Source organism: Myotis nattereri (assembly GCF_964212035.1).
Source record: "Myotis nattereri genome assembly, chromosome: 15".
NCBI classification, from domain to species: domain Eukaryota; kingdom Metazoa; phylum Chordata; class Mammalia; order Chiroptera; family Vespertilionidae; genus Myotis; species Myotis nattereri.
In genome coordinates, this window is record NC_138090.1 from 15250874 (window position 1) to 15273575 (window position 22702).

Below are 22702 nucleotides of genomic sequence, written 5' to 3' on the forward strand. Positions count from 1 at the left end.
AAGCACTGATCCGTTGCCACAGCCTGGGCCAGTGCACTGGCTGGATCTCAAACTCGCCACCTTTTGGTGTATGGGTTGACACTCAGCCAACTGAGCCACACCAACCAGGGCATGTATTTTCATCTAAAGCTGTGATTCTCTATGGAGGAGGATCTTGCCTTCTCAAGGGGGATGTTTTTGGTTGTCACAGCTCGGGGGAGCGGAGAGGAAATACTACTGATATCTAGTGAGGAGAGGCCAAGGATGCTGCTAAACACCCTACAGTGCCCCTGACAGCACCACTCTAACCCCACCAGACAGTTATCTAGCCTAAATTGTCAGTCATATTAATGATGATAGAAATCCAGGTCTTCCAGTTTCTGGACTAATAATTATAACTTATTTATTGCCATTTGGCCACCCCCAAAATCTTCCTTCTGTTTAGCTTTTCTGCTACTTGACTGCTTTGTTACCCCAGAAAATATAATTCCCATTTAAAAGCAGTTTACCAAAGTAAAATGTGTTCACCTTGTGGTACAATTACACAATGGACTACTATGCAGCTATAAAAAAGAAGGATCTCTTACCCTTTGAGACAGCATGGAGGGACCTGGAGAGTATTACGCTAAGCGAAATAAGCCAGTAAGAGAAAGACAAGTATCACATGATCTCATTTATATGTGGAATCTAATGAACAAAATAAACTGACAGACAAAATAGATCCAGATACATGGAAGCATGCAACAGACTGATGAATCTCAGAGGGAAGGGGAGGGGGATTGGGAAGAGATTAACCAAAGAACTTATATGCATATATGCATAACCCATGGACAAACGATAGTGCAGTGAAGGCCTGGGGAGAGGGTGGGAGTGGGTTGGAGGGGATCAATGGGACATAAAAGAGGGACATTTGTAATACTCTGAACAATAAATATAAATTGAAAAAATGTTTCAAAGTTTCTAATTGTTAAATATTTCAAATAAAATACAAAAATAATACTAATAACCTACCACCTAGCTTTTAACAGATCTTTGTCATTTTTGCTTCACTTTAAAAAGTAGGATATTCCAGATAATCAAATTCCTTTTCTCCCACCCTAGAGGTAACCACTATTCTAATTTTGTTTATATCAATCCAAAGGTTGTTTTTATTCTTGCTTCATATATATATAACATATCTATAAATAAGCTAATTTTTAAGTACAGTCATGTGCTGCTTAATGACAAGAATATAATCTGAAGAATATGTTATGCAATTTCATACTTGTGCAAACATAGAGTATCCTATATAATAAAAGCCTAATATGCAAATCGACCAAATGGTGGAACAACCAGTGGAAGACCGGTTACTATGATGTGCACTGACCACCAGGGGGCAGATGCTCAATTGAGGAGCTGCCCCCAGCATGCAGACCCCTGGCCAGCCAAGGCAGGTGCCAGCAGGGGCCCCCGGTCGCCTCCTGCAGATTGTCCCTGATCGCTGGCCAGGCCTAGGGACCCTACCCATGCATGAATTTCGTGCATCGGGCCTCTAGTATTTACATAAACCCTGATGGTCTAACCTACTACACACCTAAGCTTTATGGTTGTTGACCAAAACATCGATATGCAGGGCTTGACTGTGAGAATTCCTACATTTTATTCAACATTATAACTTTTTAATATATTTTTATTGTTTTCAGAGAAGAAGGGAGAAGGAGAGAGAGAGAGATAGAAACATCAATGATGAGAGAGAATTATTGATTGGCTGTCTCCTACTGGAGATAGAGCCTGCAACCCAGGTATGTGCCCCAAGGAATCAAACTGTGACCTCCTGGTTCATAGGTTGATGCTTTAGCCACTGAGCCACATCAATCAGGTATTCAACATTATAATTTTGAGATTTATCCATATTTAAACTTTTTAGAAATAATTTATTTATTCTTTTATCTGCTGTATAGTATTCCACTGAGTGAATAAATTCCTATTAATTTGTTTCAGTTGCTTTTTTTTGGTGATGAGTATGCTGGCATAAATATCCTTATTATATGCCTTCTAGAGCAGTAGTCTGCGAGGTCCGAAAGGTTTGGCGACCACTGTTTTAGAGCATGTGCAAATATTTTTCTAGGATTGATCACTAGAAATAGGGTATGTGTAGCTTTGTCTTTGTAGGAATTGCCAAAAGTCCCTCCCACATTTCTTCCCCCAGGTATAAAAGTTCTAATTTCCCCTTTTCTTTACTGTCACTTGGTGTTATCAGGCATATTTTCTTTTGCCAAACTGGTGAGCTTAAGATGGCATTTTAGTATGTTTTAATTTTTGCATTCTGTGAATTTCTGTGATTACTAGTGAGTTTGAACATCTTTCTATAAATTTACTGCTCATTTGGAGTTCTGTTAATTGCCTGTTCATTTTCTCAGCCCATTCGAAAAATTACTTACTGATTTTTAGAGAGAAATGAAGGGAGAGAATGTATGAGTAAGCCAGAGAGAGACAGAAACATTGATTTGTTTTTCCACTATTTATACATTCACTAGTTGATTCTTGTATGTGCACTGACCGGAATCAAACCTGAAACCTTGGCTTCTCACAATGACACTCTAACTAACTGAGCTACCTGGCCAGCGGCCTTAGCCCATTTTTTCTATCAAGTTTTTTCCCCTCTATAAATATACTAGAGGCCCAGTGCATGAAATCTGTGCAAAGGTAGGGTCCCTAGCGGCTGCCGGCTGCTGGCCAGGGCCTTCCTTTGTTTCGTGCTGCCCCCTGGTGGTCAGCGCATGTTATAGTGAGTGATCGAACGCCCGGTCAGTAGAACTCCCAAGGGGACACTTTGCATATTAGGCTTTTATATATATATATATATAGACTAGAGGCCTGGTGCACAAATTCGTGCATGGGTGGGGTCCTGCCAGCCCGCCCTGATTTGGGCTGATCAGGCCAGGCTGGCCAGGGGGAGAGGCCCCAGGCAGTTTGCGGGCCAGCCCTGCCTACTGGTTGAACTCTGGTTGAACTCCCAGTCGAGGGGAAATTTGCATATTACCCTTTTATTATATAGGATTAGAGGCCCAGTGCACGAAATTCATGCATGGGTGTAATCCATAGGCCTTGCGTGCAATTGAAGCATCTGGCATGGAAGGGCAGGTCCCAGCTGACCTCTGGGCCCTGAGCAGCACCCGGACCTCTGGGCACCCACGCCACCCCTCTCTGACTGAGTCATGGTGCCCATGCAGAGATGTGGTGAGCACGGCCAGATGCTGCGGGCTGGGGCACAGTGTGGGCCTCTGGGCCACTCAGTGTACTCTCTCTGGCCGGCCTGGCAGACGGGCTCCTGTGTGAACCCACGGGGAGCCTGGCCGGCCCCTGTGGTCCTGGCGGCGGTGGCCCGGCACACCCAGAATAGGCTGTGCAGGTGTGGGGTGGGCTCCTTGTGGACATTTTTCACCTGAGCATGGGGGCTTCCCTGGCATGCGAGCCCTGGCGTCCTGGGGGAAGGTAGCAGGGGGAGTGAGAACGAGCTCGGCGGACACTCTGTATTATCACCACACCTCCATCCCCTTCACCCCTGCCCCCAGGTAGCTGGCTAGAGGTCGCAGCCCCCTGTCCGGGTGCTGTGGGAGTTTGGTCGCTGCCACCCACCCCCAGTTTCCAGTCCCAGCCTGGGGCCAGGCCCCATCAGGTGATCAGGGCCTGCCAACTGCTGGTCGCCATCTGCAGGGTGATCGGCGGGGTGATCGGGCCCTTGCTCGCACCCACCTTGGCCTGGCGCCTCCTGCTCACCTGCTCCACCATCCTGCGGTGGTCCCGCTCTCATCGGGACCCATCAGGGCTGGCAGCGCCTCCACTGCCTCCTGCTGCCAGTGCTGCGTCGCCGACACCTGCCATGTTTTGTGCCACACCCTGGGGTTCAGCGCACGTCATAGTGAGCGATCGGACTCCTGGTTGAACTCTCGTTCGAGGGGACAATTTGCATATTAGGCTTTTATTATATAGGAAGATAGGATTTTTTTTATATGCTTGATCAGAATACTGTGCTAATTCTATGAGTAGAAAATATCTCTGTCTGCTCTGGGACTTGTCTTTTCACTTTTTCCTTGTGTGTTTTTTGTGACGTTTTAAATTTTAGTACAACCAAAGTTATCAGTCTTTTATTGTTTATGCTTTTTGCGTCTTGTTGAAGAAATTATTCCCTACTGGGATGTCATAAATATATTCTCCCATGTTTGATTCTTGAAGTTGAATGATTTCACTGTCTCAAGTTTAAATATTTAATCTATGTACAATCTATTTTTCCATTTTGTGAGAAAGTAATCTACCGTTCTAAGTGGATGGTTGATTGTCTTAACACTCTTTGTTGAAAAGTCCATTGTTTCTCTTAATTTGCAATTCAGCTCTGCCACATACCAGGTTCCCATATGTCTGTGAGAGTGTTTTAAGTTTCCCATGTTTATCTCTATTCTAATATTAACAGTTATAATTACTGTAGCTTTATAATAAGCTCTGCTATCTGAAGAGGTGAGACTCCCATCCTTTAATAACCTACATTTTTTAAAACTTGCCTTTGCTATTCTTAACTTTTTGTTTCCATATGAATTTTAGAATCAGTTTGTCAACTGCTAAGAAATGTCCTGCCTGGCAATTTGATTAGTATGGTATTTAGTTTGTAGAATAAGGCGAATTTCCATTTTAAAATAGATTCCTGCTATCCATGAACAAAGTATAGCTCTCCACGTATTCGAGCCTTTCGTGAGTCTTCAGGCCTTTCTTTTTTGGCACCTGTGTGTAGAGATCAGCCAGCTTTTCTAGAAGTGCATGCTGGCTTCTCCTCTGCCTGCTTATCTCCTAAGCCCAGCAAAGAGCTTCTCGTGTCAGTGGTGATGATGGATGGAATGGCTCCCATAGCCATGGATAAGGGCGCTGTGAATATAAGGATCCCGCCACCTTCTGAGCAGCCCATTTGCTGGTGGAGTCTGGCTGCTGTGATGGGTGCAGGGCAGAGATGAGTAGTTGGAGGCTGAGACCAGGGCAGCAGGTCTGAGCAAGAGGCCTGGGGGCTCTAGTCACTGCGAGTGCAGTTATTTCCTGGGCCAAATTGCTTTCTATGTTCCAGTGGCAAGATATCTATGCTTTGGAACATAGTCTCTGAACTAAACTGCATGGTTGGATTCAACTCCCATCTCTACCACATACTAGCCTGGGAAGTTGCTTAACTCCCTAGGGCAGCGGTTCTCAACCTGTGGGTAGTGACCCCTTTGGGGGTAGAACGACCCTTTCACAGGGGTCGCCTAAGACCATCAGAAAACACATATATAATTACATATTGTTTTTGTGATTAATCACTACGCTCTAATTATGTTCAATTTGTAACTATGAAAATACATCCTGCATATCAGATATTTACATTATGATTCATAACAGTAGCAAAATTACAGTTATGAAGTAGCAACGAAAATAATTTTATGGTTGGGGGTCACCACAACATGAGGAGCTGTATTAAAGGGCCGCGGCATTAGGAAGGTTGAGAACCACTGCCCTAGTGCATCAGTTTCTTCATTTGTTAAGTAGGAAATCTCATAGGGTTGTTTTGAGGAGTAAATGCCAGTAAAGTGCTAAGAACAGTGCTCTGCTATTTGGGGGTTACTTGCTGCTCCAATATCACACCAGTAGTCTTATTCTTATTATGGTTTGAGTGATCTGGGATTCAAGTGGGTATTTTCTTATGTGTGTGCTCTCTTGAAATGAGCTTCCTGTGACATACTCTGTCTAACCTATTGGAGGTTGATGGTGTCAGTTAGCATATTCAAGGCTCTTAGAATATCTGTAGAAAAACACACACCTGTTTAACCTTATTTAAGCCAATATTCTCTAAACCTACCTATCCATTGAACTCTTCATTTTTTTCCATTTAATATCAGTGTAATTAATATTCCGAGAAGCCAATTTTAGGAATAGTCCTTAGGGCATTACTTGTAAAAAATTATGTTTATTTTGGCAAATAGTACAGAAAGATATCCCAAGAAGATATATTCTTAGTGTGAGGTTTGAAAACAGAGGTTGGATAAAGAAGAGAGAGTGACATTGGTAGGCAGTCTTTGATCAGTAAAATATCCTTTAAGTAGATGAAAAAAAAATCTATATCGTACATTAGCCAAACAGCTTCCACCAATTACAAACATATTCCCATTAATAAAAGTGTATGTGTGTGTACGTTTTTAAAGGAAGACTAAAAGTGTTGTATTTTTGGTGCCTATATTGCAGCCTGGTGCAGAGGTAAAATTTGATGTATTTCACAGAAGCACTGCTGGATTTTCTCCTGAAGGCACGAAGGCCAGTTTATTGGTATTAATCATGGTTCATTAACTGCTTGTTTTGTTTCTTCAAAGAATCCCAATTGCAATTGGGAATGGCATTTTAGGAATGTTGGGAATGCTACTGAGATACATACTGACTCCTCCACCCCTTGGATGTATTTTGTTATTTCCTTAGCCATGTGCTCTATGAAAATATTTGACTAGTTAATTGTCCCAAATCAGGAACAAAATGCAAAAGCAAAGCAAAGGGGAGGCAGCTCCGTGTTTGTCTCCTCCCCTGTCACTGTCCTGTCAACTTACCTTACTGCTCTTAACGGAGCTGAGGGAGAAGTGAATGATGCTAGTGTTTGATCCAAATAATTAGCTCTTTATCAAGAAAAGAAAAGCAAGACCAATTGTACACACAGTTTCCTTTCCTTTTTGTTTATTTCCTGAAAGAGATTTTCTTAAAATAGCTTCCCTCACCCCCTGCCTATTTTCCCCCCATGGGACTTCTTACTACTGTAAGGTGGCAGCTCACTGTGGACCACTGACGCTTTTGAAAGCTTCTGGGGGCAGGAGCTGGTAGAGGAGGTCTAACTCAGTAGAGAACTAGAAGTGAGAAGTAAACTCTTGGGCTGGACCATTGGTCTTTTCAGTTATTCATGACTAAGTCTCTGTAATGCAAATTCGTCCCATTGCAGTGTTTTATCAGATAAAGTAAACAATAAAATCCAGGTGATTTGTTGATGACCTGTAATACATTCAGTTTACATGTTAGAATAAAATGTCGAGGTTTATGCCTAGTTGATTCTAGAATCTTAAAAACAATTACTTTATAGCCTTGGTTTCCATGGCTTGTGTTTTGTTCTTTCAGCACACTCATGCTAAGTAAGATGTCTTGGGTTAACTCAAAGTAGGAACATTTTGTTGCTTTACAGTTTTATGAATGAAGTTTTATAGATATTTTTGTCTCATATTTTTTCAAACAAATTTCACTTACTACTTTAAATCTATGTGTTATTCAGAAATCAAGTTAAAGTAGTAACTTTTGGCTTATCTGTCAAAGATATATTTTCATGGGATTTAATCATCACTCTATTTAAACAGAAACATTAAAATGCAAAATGAGGTTTGTTTTTCATTTAAAAAGAAAATAACTGGTGACACTTGCAATGTGTAAACTTCGTTGCCTGGTAAATTATAATCCGATTGCCATTGGTTCATTCATTACATTGAGCTAATGCTAAAAGACCAATTCCCAGTGATGTCATTACAGGCTTTGGGTAGACAGGATTTGTTTCTATTAAAGGAGGCTATACTAACAGAGGAAGGAGTAATTTGGGGTAGGATCAGCTAGAAGTGTAAAGAATCATTTCTTTTTACTGAGAAAACTTTCGAATGTTAGATTTTAACTGTCTTGGGCAAGATCTATTCGACATGGACCATTTTATTAATTTAAAAAATACCTTCCATGCCACTAAATTCATTTCTCTGTGCACAGTTGACTTTACAGTAGGATCAGATGAAGGAGAAGTTGATAGTTGCAGAAGGAAGTTTTTCTCTTTGTGCATGCCTCTGTTATCATTGTAGATAAAATAAGAAGTGAATGGTTATGTAAATGGTTTTAAAGTAAAGGCTTTTTATTTTATGCTCTTTCTGGTTTTTACTCTACGGAAGACAGGTGATTCTAATATGTCCACTAGTGGGCGCTGCAGTGCTTCCAACTTGCTATATATATTTATCTGGGCATAGTATAAAAATAATCATACAGTGAATGGTGAGTTTTCCTTAAGAGCTACTGTCCTGTCAAGAAAGACACCAAAAATACATTTGGAAGATTATATCTACTGAAATTATTTACTAAAATTTAAGAACAGAATAATGTGCTTGAGATTGCTGCTCAGTTTTTGCTGGCATTCATTTATATATGTGAATTGTCACATTTATTCTTGTTTGATAAGCATATACATTGAAGTCCACATTATGCAGAAAAAGAAAGGTACTTAATGCCATAGTACAAATTAACAATATTTATTAGGAGAAAATCCTGCCTCTTTCTATTGAAGAAAAACATTGAACATGTTTGGTTGGTGTAATTTTGAGTGTGAAGCAGTGTAGTTGTGGCTAAGATGTCTATTTGATATTTAGGGATGAATTTGATGCTTTAATAAGGGAATCCTCTGTCTCCCTCATCCATCATCCGCCATCCTCATCCATCCAAACACCACTGTAAATTTGTCAGAGCCTTTTCCATATTCAGTACTTGTATAAATAATGGCTGCTGTGATTTGAAAAAAGGAAAATGTGCACTTTCTGGCTATGTTGTATATCTGATCACAGTCATGGCGACATCTCATAGTTTTTGTTTTGCATTGTGGAGCCTCAGTGCATATAATTTAAGCCCCAGAGCATTAAAGGACATTTTTCTGTGCTGACCCTTATTGTGGTTAGTACTTGCCGAAATGAAATTAGTTTGGGGGGGGCTTTTCTACAGTGGATGAAACACAGCCTCTGCTCCATTACCATGCTTTTATCATTGCCCATCGCCTCTCCTTTTCTCCTTTGCTATCTTAGGGATTATGCAGGTTCTCTGCAATATTCTGAAATTAATCAAAGCAAGCAAAACCCCGCCTTATTATCCATCACAGGAAGAGAGTGGTTTCCACAATTCAGACAGCTTTGTGATGTCCAGTTGTGTAACTAGAATTTTATTATCTTAAAAAAAAGGTTCTGATTTTCACACAATGAAACCTTTTCATGTTAAACTTTGCATGAGCGATGCATGGCTCCGTGTGAGTGTGACAAAGGATCTGAATTTAACTGATAGGCTGTTTCCCTTATTTAAATAAGGAACTGATCTGTGAACAACGTCCATTTCTTTCTTTGATTTTTAGCTTAGCAGAACAGCTGTATGTCCTTAATGCAGTTTGGGTCATAGAAGCTTTCTATGCAATGAGATAGGAGTAAACTTACAGCATGCTTATCCTGTCTGGACCTTGTGTTCTGTCTCATCTTTTTATAATCATACTCTACAAATGATTTTTTCCCACTAAATTAGTGGCCATTGTACAGATTGCAGACACTTAGTTTGATTGAAAGTAATAAAAGGAGATTATCCACTGGGTTGGTTGAGTGAAGGTTCTGATTTGAGCCACTGCCTGGAGAGAAAAGAATTAATCTTATAAACCCGACTCACTTCTGCCATGCTTTGAAAAACTGCCAGGAATGCATTAGATCCTTTTTGTCTTAAGTCCAGTGAGAGTTAAAGGTGGAGTGGGAGAGATTCAACATATGAACCAATTGACCATGGCCTGGGGTGTTATGCTCTGAGTGGTATGATGGGGGCTTTTTCTCGCACTCTGAGTAAATTTCTATCACCACAATTTTTGAATTTGAGGAGGACAAAAAGGAGGAGAAGGAAGAGAAGAGGATGAATGTTTTTCATTTATTAAATATATTCTTTGTGCCAGGCACTGTTTTAGATTCTAAGTTTAGATTATACATGTTTTTGTACCTTATTCTCATGAAATTGATTATTATGCCAACTTCATGGGAATGGAAACAGGTACAAAGAGGTGAAGTGCAGGCACTATAGCTACTCGGTGGATGACTTGAGATGCAAATCCAAGTTTGTTTGTTTTCACCTCCAAAGCACATGCTTGTAAACACTGTGCTCTCCTGCCTCCTCTGACATAGCAGAGATGGAAACGTTGGCTCTGGGAGGGCAGAATGAGATGCAGCATGCCCAGCACCAGGCTGGCCCAGGGAGGCACTCAGAAAAAAATGAATGGGTGAAAAGGTGCATCGCTGATACTGAGGGGAAAGCCATTTGCCCTTTTTTAGGATAATAGCATGGTGAATTAGAAAGGCTACGAGCCAGCTAGACCTGGGTGTGTGTACCTGACCCTTCTCTTTGTTGTTGTTGTCACTAGGAGCATCCCCCCTACCTCTCTGTGCCTCTGTTTCTATCTCTGTAACATACCTCGTAGGTTGTTGGGAGTTAGGGGGAGGTGGCCTGGGGAGTGTTGGATGGCAGATCCTAGCATGAAGTTTATGTTGAAGGATGTGATGAGCTGCCTTGGGTGGGAGGTTGGAGGAGGTCAGGGATGGTATTTGGAACCATGAAGGTGGCAGAGGGAGCTTTCCATATGTTACATTGGAAGAATCTTAAACCATATAATTCAAGTGGAAAAATCCCAACTCAGAGGCAACACATAGCAGGACTCAAACCTACCTCAGTAACCTTTGAATTCTAAAAAGACTACCCTTCCCACAGAGCTTTAGGCAAAATAGTAATGTCAACTCTGATCTTTATTTTAGCTGTGTAATTTCCAGCGAGTGTGGAACAATCCAGAACATTCAATACCAGCCCTGCTTCTCTCCTTTTATGGAAGTAGCCATCATCTAATGGAGGACACACTCTTCAGCATCTGCATCTCCTGCATCCGCCTTTCTCTTCCTTGGTATGTTGGGGGAATAAGAGTGAGAGATTTGGAAAGAAAGCAAACAAACAAAAACAAAATACCCATTGTGCTAGAAGTAGTTCCTTTTACTCAAATTCTTCAGGTCATTTGTTTGTCTGAGGGGGTTTTCCTTTGATTATCAGCCTTTTGTTATTTTTTGTTGATGATTGTAATCCATTTTCCCAAAGTTGCCCCCTTTTTAGTCTTGAGATCTGGTAGGACAGAATGAAGAAGGGAAAAGGAAAAAGAAAGGAGAAAGGGAGTCAAAAGGATAAACAATGTGGGCTCAGGCTGGGGGCCGTGTTAGGATGGTCAGCATGCTAAGGGCCGCTTTTTGTGGGCGAAACCAAGATATTTGGAGGGAGATGGCTGTGGGACCTATTGAAGCCTGGTGGGCATATTTTGCTATTTTTTTTTTTGTGTGTGTGTATTCAGAATGCAATATGAGTCTCTTCTTACCTGTATTTAGAGATGCCTTTTTTACTCACTAGCAGAATAGAATGACACAATCACCTTATCTTGTCTGTTGGTTGCAAAGTCAGTAGAACTAGTCTTACATTTTTGATGTTATTCAGGTAATATCAACCTGGAGAAACCAGACCTCCACTGATTCTCTGGCTGGGAGAGAATATGCTCGCTCTAACCCAGGGCTTTAGGTACAAGGGAACTGGCAACTGGGAGACAGGTCAAGGACTGAATCTGTTTTTCTTTTCTCCCTAAGCCTAAAGGGTTTTTGTCTCATGTCTGGACAAACTTCAAGGGGCTCAGGATCATGGGTGGAGGTAGTGATTCAATGCCCTCTTCATTTCTCAACCTCAGGGCCATTGGGGCTGCCCCTTCCTGTGGCTGTGCGGCCTTCTTGGGGTGGGGGTGTGATGTGAAACTGTGTAAGGCCCCTTGGGCATCTGGTTAGGGATTGGCCTGACAGCCACGAGAGCCTTCTTGATGCATGAAAACTTCATCTGTTTCTCCCATTCTTGTCGTTCCTGAGGGAAGGAATTAGAAAAGGAAGGAAGGCACAAGTGGGGAGTCCCTGGAGTCAGGCTATAGCCCTTCTCCCCATTTCCCTCTTGCTTTTGTCTTGCCAGAGTCAAGCTCCTGGTCTGCAAGTTGTTCTGCAGATGGCTCAGCAGCAGACACCCAGCTGGGCTGATTTAACCCACAGAGTGTTTGTGTTTGTGTTTGACAGCCAAGACAGGGAGCAGGGAAACTGTTTTCATTGGGAGCAGCCTCAGTTGTTTCTCCAAAAGCAGTTGGTTGAACTGCTGTGCTGTTTCTGGAGCCATTATGCCATGAAGTGAAGTTTGGATGAAGGACAGATGTATTATCTAGGAAGGAATCCTGTTCTTTTTCCAGAGAATGTTCAGTCATTGCCTGTGCCAACAAATGAAACTGTTCTCCAGTGTTCTGTTTATGTAGAGACTATTTTTGGGGAGAAAAAACCCTATGACATTAATCCTCTTTTGTTCTGAAGCAAGTTAAGTAGCAAGTGTTGATTAATATTCATTTCATAGATGAGGAAATAGAAACACTAAGAAATTAAATAGAGCAGTGCTTCTCAAACTTGCATGTACAGTGGGGCCTTGACTTACGAGTTTAATTCGATCCGAGACCAAGCTCGTTAAGGAGCTCGTTAACTCAAATTACCCTGTGAACTCAATGCAAAAAATCAGCGGAGAAACAGCTGGTATCTCAAAAAACTCGTTAGTTGGGACACTCGTAAGTCAAGGCCCCACTGTATCGTGAAGTGCCCGAGGATCTTGTTATAAATGCAGATTCGGAGTCAGTACTCTGGAGAGGAGACCTGAGGACGTGTATTTTTAACATGCTCCAGGGTGTTGCCAGTGCTGCTGGTCTGTGATCATACTTTGAGTTTCAAAGATGTGACTTACTAGGCAGGTAGTGAGTGAGCCACTTACCAGGAGGCTACTTGCCTGTGTCCCAGGAAGCGAAGCAATGCAGTCTTCCAAATTAGACTGTATCTAAATGGTTTCAAAATAGTTAAAATATGAAGCATGCTACTTACTTACTGGATGCTGTGACCATAATGTATGAAATAACCAGATTGGCGGGTTTGGTTTTTAACAGAACTAGCTGGTTAGTTTGGTTTTATGCAGCCATAACTGTATCCTGTCTTAGATAATAGAAACATAAGAAATTGTGTCCAAACATTAGGAATTTAGAACACAAGGCTTATAAATTCACATTTTATTCCAACTAAAGCCCATAAATGGTGTGTGTGTGTGTGTGTGTGTGTATGTATGTAGGTAGGTCCAATGTTACTGTTTCTAACTGCCCTCCTGTAGTCTGTTTCCTTATAACACGTTATCAGAGCAGAGTTGGCGTCTGTAAAAGACAATCTTTCCCATGTGCTGCTACTCACAAAGATTTCACAATTTGTTGATGACTCACACATCTGTGTGGAAATATATGCTACTGCCCTCAGCTGCAGTAGTTTATGCCATTCTCCCCTCCAGAATATGATTACCCAGAAGTATGTAATAGTCATTTAATGGGGAGCAGGTGTAAGAAGAAACAGTCATTTTGAACAAAAGGAACAGATGCAAATTACAGCATGAAGGATTTAGGTTAGACATCCACATGTGGAGAAAATTCTCTCCTGCCAGTAAGAGCAGTGAAACATTGGAACATAGAATCAAAGCTGAGTTGCAGCACATTTTCAGGGCATTTGAAAGAAAAGGGCAGGTGGTTTTATGTCAATGCTTTCTATACAGCTCCTCACAGAAGGAGGCAAATGAATTCTGCAATTGCTGGAGATCATTTTTAGCTTTGTGATTCATGAGAGATGAATTCTAGGGACATCTGATTAAAAACCATGTCAAAGAGCCACATATTCCAGCAATCCTTTCTGATCATCCTAATTGATACTGGATGTCACTTTTTGGCACGAGGAGTGGAATCCAACAAGTATTTGTTCAGACCCGTTTCATGTAACATCTTTTACTTTGGATGATTTTCACCTACACCTTCAATGATAATAAAAATTGTCTCCCCTAAGGGCTTATGAGATACTGTAAGTATAGTATCATCTCAAATACTCAAGGGATCTAGAGGTCATCAGATATTCTTTCTCCCAGTATTATTTGGAATTTTCCACATTTTAATCATCTATACAGTAGTCCTTCATTTTCCTTTTTAATTGGAATTTCAACCAGGGATGCCTACAGGCATTGACTGTCCTCACTTTGAATGATTTGGTGGACTACCTAGTCAATGATGAAGGATGTCCATACATGGGTCCATAATCACCATGCTGCTGTCATTTTTGACATTACACCATATAAAAGCCCATGTCTTGAGAGAGAGTGACAGTGCCTAAAAAAAGTGGAGATTAAACTCTCCCAGCTTTTCGGAGGATCCTGAAAATATAATGCTATGTGTCTTCTAAGTGACTAATGGCGCCTTCTTCTAAACAGCATCATAAGATATCACACACGTACACTCACACACACACACACACACACACACACACACACACACGCATGCAAAATCACATAAAGATGAGAAATGGGCATTTGAGTTTCTAGTGAATATTTTTTAGGTCCATTATATATGGGGTCAGCAGCAGTGTATGTTCAATAAATTCATAGCAGGCAAATGGGAATGTGGAGAAATCCTACAGACCTTTTGGAGCCAGATAACTCAAATTTTAGAAGGTCGGCAAACTCGAAGCTTTGGAAAACAAGAATTAGGAAAATGTAAAAGAGGAGGAAGCTGATAGGCCTATATTTGAAAGGTTGCTTATGTGGAGGGATGTATGGCATCTGAATTCCGTCCTTTTTTCTGTTCTTGTCTTTATCCCGATCACAGAATCTATCCCTCAATGAGCTGACCCATCAATCAGGCAGGGTCTGGACAAGAAAAATGAATTCTGTGATGGTTGTTTGTTTTTGTTTTTGGTTATTAAACCAAGTTAGCTAAAGCTAAGTCAGCACACCAATTCATTCCCATCATTTTGTTAGATTACCAGATCAGTCATGTTAATTATTATTTTGAAAGAAAAGAGATGGGGAATGTACCGTACTATATTTTTCTTATTCCACAAAATCCCAGAAATTTACACTTCATAGAGTATTAAATTTCAAAATTTTGCTAAGTAAATTCCCCTCCCCCAAGAAAATGTTTCCACCTGAAACCTGTATAATTTTTTTTTAACTAGTGTCACCCAGTAAATTCAATAATAAGAAAAAACTAAAGATATTTCCAAATTTAAAAAAATCCAACAAATGGAAAACAAAATAATCATCTTATCATTTACTTTGGATGATTTCAAAAAAGACATTTGAACACTGAAAATGTGGGAAGGAGATATTCTAGAATAAAGAAGTGCCTGTAGGTTAAATACATTCAGCTTATGATACCTTAGAGAAGAACAGTGAAACTCTCATCATGGACCAAAACTGGCCAACTGATTAGGATTTGGGAACCACTCTTATAAAACCCAGCTACTTGTTTAGAAGTCCACCTGCTTGAGGGGACGGAGTGACTTTTGGAGGCCCATTGGACTTTGGCTATTGGTGATCTTCACTGATGAAATAGATATGCCAGGAAAAAAAAACACACACACACACATTTGAATACTTTTACAAAAATGTCTTAATAAATTGAAACACATATTTTTGACTCAGCCAGTCTTAAAGATTTTCCCAGTACTGTCTTTTGCTTGTTTCCCAAGATTTAGCAATTCTTGTGGCCTTTTACAGATAGAAAAGGATATGAAACCTGCTTTTTTTGTGGAAATCACACTGTATCTAAGTAAACTCTGCTCCGTTTGCCATTGTTTCAAACGAGATGATTTAGCAATTTCGCTTGTGCATCATAATGCTTGAATTGAGAAATCTTCCTGTTATTATTATAACTTTTAGTTATAGTTCTTAATTCTCTTACTATTATACTGTATGTAAAACTTTCTGAACCAAGAAGACTTGATTGAGAGGAAATGAAGTGGACACCAATACTTGAAGGCTGAACACCAGTTGTGAATACCTAGGCTAGTCCAAGCATTATTCGTATATTTACTTACCTTTTTGTACCTCGTTAAGTGTAATCGTCCATTTTTATTCACCCAGATTTTCTGTTGGGAAACAAATGCTGGGGCTAGGTCAGTGTTCCAGGACAAGCTCACTTTCAGTGTTACAACCATTTTTTATCAGCTGCTCTATGTAAGAGCGTCTGGGCCTGACTCAGTGGTAGTCACTTAAAATGATACAGCAGGAGAGTCTTGAAAGATGCTTATTTTATAGATGAGGGAGCGGTAGGGAAGACTCTTGGAAGGGATTCAAGTTGAAATGCAGATGTCTGAGAAAGGGTATAACAGGACCCAGAAGTAGAAAATTGAGGAGGATGACAGAGTTGAAAGGTACAACAGTATTTTAGATAAAGCTTTACGGATTCCTTCCAGCAGTATGTGGATTGCAGTTGGAGCTAAGTGAATGGTTTTGCTATAATGTGTTGCACAGCTGTTAGGAGATGCCAGATGTGTGTGTGTGTGTGTGTGTGTGTGTGTGTGTGTGTGTGTGATGTTCTTTGGATAGACTTGCTAACAAGGGCCTGCATATGGTCCCTTACCTGTATTTGCAATCAGCTACAGCTTTCAAAGGCCATAAGGGCATCTTCTTGGTTCATTGCAATGACGGCTCTCCCATTGAGTGCTGTGATAATGATTTTGGCAAAAGTAGATGTTTCTTAAAACATTGGCTTACTTAAAAATGACATGGGCATTACCCATAGAGAATCTGCTCCAGTTTCAGGGTCCCTGAAAATTCTTTATTTCTTTTTTTTAAAAAAATATATTTTATTGATTTTTTACAGAGAGGAAGGGAGAGGGATAGAGAGTTGGAAACATTGATGAGAGAGAAACATTGATCAGCTGCCTCCTGCACACCTCCCACTGGGGATGTGCCCGCAACCAAGGTACATGCCCTTGACCGGAATCAAACTGGGGACCCTTCAGCCCGCAGGTCGACACTTTATCCACTGAGCCAAACTGGTCAGGACAATTCTTTTCTTTCTTGATTCAACCCTTATAGGATGGACTTAAGGAAAATTTTGACTTAAGGGAAAATTTAGAAGTCAAGTGTCACTGAGTTGACTTTAAGTAAACAATCTAAAGATCACATATAGTCTTTTTATTAAGTTCATTTTTGTTTGCTTTTTTTTTTTTTTTTGCCAGCTATATCAAGGCATTCAAGTACTTAGGTCTTCATAAAACTGTTTCTTTCCTCCACTTGTGTTAATACAGATATTAAGTCTAATAGTATCTACTTAGCATAAACAAGAAGATAAAAATGATTCCTATGATTGAAATGTTTGTTATTTAGCATTAAGCATCTTCCTGCTCCCATGCGTTTTGCATTTTAATCCACTCAGAGCTTGGTTTGGGGATTGCTAGATTAGTTTTAATCCCCTGTCTAATAGTGGAGTAGTGGTGAGATTTATTACACAGGCAGGGTTTGGTTCTTGGATTTAAGAGGGCTCACGTGCACTCTTCATGCATATTAAATTTGGGAAACCACTGGTTCAGTATAAAAGGTTGGGGAGACATCCTTTATCTCAGAATGGTTCTCTTTAGGAACACAAAGTGCAGACAGCATTTATCGCATTAATGAAAAGAAAATTGATTATAAGTGTTTCTCTCTTTTGGGGTCAGACTAATGTTCTCAGAATCTGTGTTTTTTCCCCTTTTGAAATGTGCTCTACCATCATTTCAAAGCATTCTAGATGTTTTCTTTTTCTTTTAATTTTTGGGAGGCCACCTTGAGGGGAAAGATAAATAGGTTATTATATAATGGGTTCTTCCCAAGAAAAATGGAAAAGGTTGAACACTACTAAACCAGGGGAATAAATATTTTTAGAAACCACAGAAAAGTAGGGTAGCTCACTATTCTTAGAGAACCTAGTCATTGACACATTTTTCCAAATTGATATACAAACCTGCTATTTTGAAGATTGGAGGTGTATTATTATTATTTTAATATTAGCTATGTTCCACATGCTGTAAAAAGATTCTGGTTAATGGAAAACTTAAAATCAGAATACCACTACTTGCAGATTTCGGTGATTCATGAGTAAAAGTAATACTGGAACCAAACTTGTGTGGTAGCTTCTTTTCTTCCATTGCTCTTCTGAAGTAATTTCATCTTAAGGAAAAGAATGGAATGCATTATGATGAATAGACAGGTGCTGGGAACTACTTGGGTTATTGGGTGGAAAGTAAAGAATTTTTATGGTGTCAAAATACCATCTAATATTTTAAATGAATTTTAATCACAGAACTTAAGTTTGCATCCGATGAACTTAATCTTTGACCCAGGAAATGTTATTTAGTTTGTCTTTCAGAGCTGCTTTTCTCCCCATTAAGGTCTGATCTTCTAAAGGAAGAACACAAGTGTGTGTAATGGTTAGAGGTCTCCTAATAAAATAAAGAGGAGCTCAAATGAGGGCAATACAGTTCTGCTTTCTTCAGAGCCATATTTAAAATGTAAAAATCAGTGTTTTCTCTTTATGATTTGAGCGTTCAAAGGAGCCAGCCAGCCTTTCCATGTTCTTCAGTTTTACTTCAAATTTGATTTTTTGTTTCCAAATATATCTTAAATTTGTTTGGTGCTGGCTATGAATGTGAGTAACTCAAAGTTGGTTTTCTTGAGAGTCCAGAACAAGAAAGAAATATATTCTCTTGGAATGTTATTGATGCTATGATTTAAATCCTGCTCAACATGACCTTTAATATATATATTTAATAATATAAATAAATGGACTTAATAGTAATACCAAGTTTGGACCTCTGATCCAGCTTTCAACATATATGAGATATAGATGAGAACGTGTTGTTGGATTTGACAATCTCTAAGGTACCTTTTTGTTCCAGGATTTTGTGATCATATGATCTAATGTCAGACAGAAATCTACAAACCTATTAAATTTCTGTTTTGAAAACTTAGCCAATTGAAGTTTTGAAATATTTCTTTCATGTTGTATAAAACATAAATACGATGGTAATATTTTCTTTTGCATTTCATCACCATCCAAATGTTGCCCCCATGAGGCCTGGGATACTGTCTATCTTGTTCACTGTGGCATCCCCAGAGGTTAGTACAAGGTCTGTGACATTTAATAAATGAATAACTTAATGAATGGATAAACAGATCTTTGGGAAAGAGATGTCTGAATCTCTTCTGAATAAGTTCCCAGACAACAACTTCTTGATATACTCTACAGCCTTAGAGATTGTGCACTTTTTAAACATTAGGGAATTCAGTCAATGGTCAGCTAGGTGACACAGGGGGGTGAGAGTGGGTTGAAGGGGAGGGGTTTGAATCTGGGGAACAATATTGAGTTGTTGCATATTTCTATCATATATGTAATATTATACAGGGGTGGGCCAAAATAGGTTTACTATTGTGAATAAATGAGTTTATTCTTATATTTTATTAATTATTGTATTACTTATTATTATTATTATTATTAACCTACTTTGGCCCACCCCCGTATAATATTATACATAATATTGGTATGTAATAAATTGAAGAATTATTCTGTTGTCTTCTTGTATCTACTATAAGTATTGGGATGTCCATGATAATTCTAATTGTTTCTTTATCACTTTCCAGTCCTTTATCTTTGGTATCTTGTAATTTCACTACAAGGTGTCTAGGCGTGGGTCTCTATTTATCTGGCTTGGTATATGTTGTAGTTTTTGAACCACTGGAATCATGCTTTTTATCAGTCCTGGGAAATTTGCAACTTTTACCTCTTTAAAATATCCCTTCTTCCATTTTCTTTATTTTTGCTCACTGATATTCCACTTACATATATTTTAGATCCAATTTTTCACTCCTCTATGTCTTTAAATACCTCTTTTATATTCTGTATGGCTTTGACTTTAAATTCTTGGTAATTTCTTCATATGCATTTTCCATTTCACAAATTCTCTCTACAGCCATATGATTCTATTTAATCCATCAATTAAGTATTTTACTTAAACAACATATTTTAATGTCAAGAGTTCTATTTACTTTACTTTCTAATTTATCAGCTAATTCTTGATACCCTCTCATTTCTTGCTTATTATTGCATCTCTTCTCTTACTTCTTTAAACAGTTTTGTCCATACATGCTTTCTATTCTGTATTTGGAAGTCCCAATATTTATGTCCATTGAGGGGTCTAACCCTCATATTTGTTATTTGGATGGTTGCCTTTGAATGTGCTTATTGATCTTTTCTTCTGAGCTCTACTTCTTTCTTTAGAATTTATCTTTATTGACAATAATACAGATGTACCCATTTTCCCCCAGTTGAACCATTCTAGTGCCACCCCTCTAACCCCAATCCCAGGCTTCACCTCACTGTTGTCTATGACCATGGGTTATGCAGACAAAGCATAACAAAGCTAAACCCATATATGTTGTTTCCTAGCTTCTTTAAAATTGATATATGCATGGGTTTTCTGTGTATATAATTCTAATGTCAGGCAAAATTAGTGCTATAGTATAACTCAAACATTTCTGTAGTTAAAGTCTTTCAGAGAGGAGTAGTGATGGAGGGGGGGTTAGCATTGATTAATTTTTTTCTTTTTTGCAAAGTTTCTTCTTTTTCCCCCCACTGATTCTGATCAGGAACAGGTACATTACAACCTTTAGCAATAAGAACCTCATTGAGAAGCTTGAGAGATGTTTTGTTGGAGATATGTGTTATTGGCTTATCTTTCAACCACCCACATTCTAGGATGTATTTCCCCCCTCCATGAGCTACTAAGTAGTTCTTTATGCTCCCAACACCCTTCTCCTCACTAACTGTTTATTGGATGAGGGTGGCCACTGCCCTAGACATAGAATCCTGAAAAATCCAGAAATTCTCTCTTTAAGTGGGTGAGCCTGAAACATATAAATTCAGTAGCTATGGCACAACCGTCTGTACTCACAATGGGAACTATGGATCAGAGGTCATTCTGCAGAGAAGGGGAGAAGAATTCAGAGAGTGGTTGAGATGAGTGGTAGGAAGAAAGGATCGCCAGGGTAACTGACAGCATTTCTCTTCTTCGTTCCAGTTCCTTTCCAGACCAGCTGCCTTACAACCTTTGGATTCATGAGATACCTCTGTGTCCTCAGAATTACGTGTTTTGTTTTCTTTTTGTGAAAAAGCCTTTTGAGGCCACAGACTTAGGCAACTAATATACCTGGATTTAAATTCTAGTTCTAGTGACTCTGAGCAAAGTTACTTAACTCCTAGGAAACGCAGTTTCTGCATCTGTAAAATGGAGGTAGTCAAAACTTCTACTTTGCAAAGTTCTTGTGAGAATTTGAGCAATAGAAGTAGTAGAATAACTACCTTGAGTAGATTTTTAATAAATAACAGTTATTACTTTTAAGATTATTTTCCCAGTCCAATACAATATAGGTAGTGTAATGTTTGCATATTTATTATTACACATCCTATTCTGTCTGCATTATTGCTTCTTGGATGTTCTCCCTATATTCCCATTAGATTTTGAGCTTCCTGACTGAATGAATTCTAACATGTGCTTCTCTATAACCTATCAGAAACCATCCCAAAGTTTGTGCTCAATAAATAATTATTGATGGGATAAATACTTTTGGGATTTCTTGTCAGGGAAAAACCAGAAGAGCCAAGACTAGACCACTTTACATATTATTTATGATTGCTCTCTTTATAAAGTGAGCCAAGCACAAACTCTGATGTCTTTCATTCCAGAAAGAACTGCCCTTAAGTGAACAGTCTTTTCCTTGGAGAGGCCCCTGAAAACGATATTATTTTAGTCATCATTTTTCAAATCAAATTCTATGAGGAACTCCAATATATGAAGCAGATTTTAGCAGAGACTTTGTGGCTGAGCAGGAGAGAGAAGCCTTGAGCTCTGTATCCCATCCTTAAGGTAGATTCCAAGGTACCTTAGGGCTCTGAGGAAAATATTTTGAAAACCATTACATTAGATTATTTGGGATAGCCTATGTAACCAATAATTATCATGGGTTTTTACTGAATTAAAAAATGTGAAACCAAAGGAGCAAGATGTTATAACTCTTGCTTATAATTATAGGGTTTTTATGAAAGGTTTTAGAAAACTTTGGGGGTGGTGAACACACAATACAATATACAGATGATGTATTATAGAAATGTACCCCTGAAACCTATATAATTTCATTAACCAATGTCACCCCAATGAATTCTTTAAAATTTTTTAAAAAGAAAGCTTTAGAGGATTGTTGTCAAGCTTGTTACAATTGATGGTGTGGGAATTTTGGGCCACTGTTATAAGCAAGAGTGATTTTGATGAGGTAAGATGGAAAATGTTTTGTGTTTGATGTCGGGTTTTGGTTCCTTTTCTTACTGGTCAGTGATATTAGGCAACTTTGCGAATTTACTGTCTCAACTACAGATGAAGAATTATTATCCCCATGTAATTCACAGGTCAAATGAGAGGTAAGATGGTTTTATAATCTGAAAAATAGTACTACATATATATGAAATATTTTTAGTAATAAGATGAAGGGACTAAAGAGAGAAAATATATACAATTAATGTATAACTTAACTAAACTGTTTTCATCTTGTGACATGATTTACACACATTTCTTTTAAATTTTCCTAAGATAAAAACATAATAAGTGTAGTAGCAATAAAGGCCCTTCTATTGGTCTGGAGGATTCTTGTTTCTCCAAATCTTTGTATTTTTAAAATACCTTTTATAGTATCCAGGCATTGAAAACACATTGTGAACTTCTGCTTCTGAAAAGATGAAATAAACAGGAATAGAAAAGAGACAGCCTTGTAAGATAGAAAACTTTCAGGCAGTATATTAATTTGCTAGGACTGCTGCAAGAAAGAACCACAGACTGGGTAGCTTAAACAATAGAAGTGCATTGTCTCACAGTTCTGAAGACTGGAAGTCTAAAATTAAGGTGTTGGCAGGTTTCATCCGAGGGCAGCAAGGGAAGGATCTGTGCCGACC

At 39.2% G+C, this 22702-nt stretch overlaps 1 long non-coding RNA gene across 2 annotated transcripts in view; it reads left to right on the plus strand.

Moving 5' to 3' along the window:
- The window catches only part of LOC308530961, a 628987-nt gene that overhangs the window by 196778 nt on the left and 409507 nt on the right, over window positions 1-22702 (plus strand). For both annotated transcript variants that reach the window (XR_013996879.1, XR_013996880.1), the window contains exon 2: window positions 10572-10714. This is a non-coding gene — a long non-coding RNA (uncharacterized lncRNA). The remainder of the gene's footprint in view (window positions 1-10571; window positions 10715-22702) is intronic.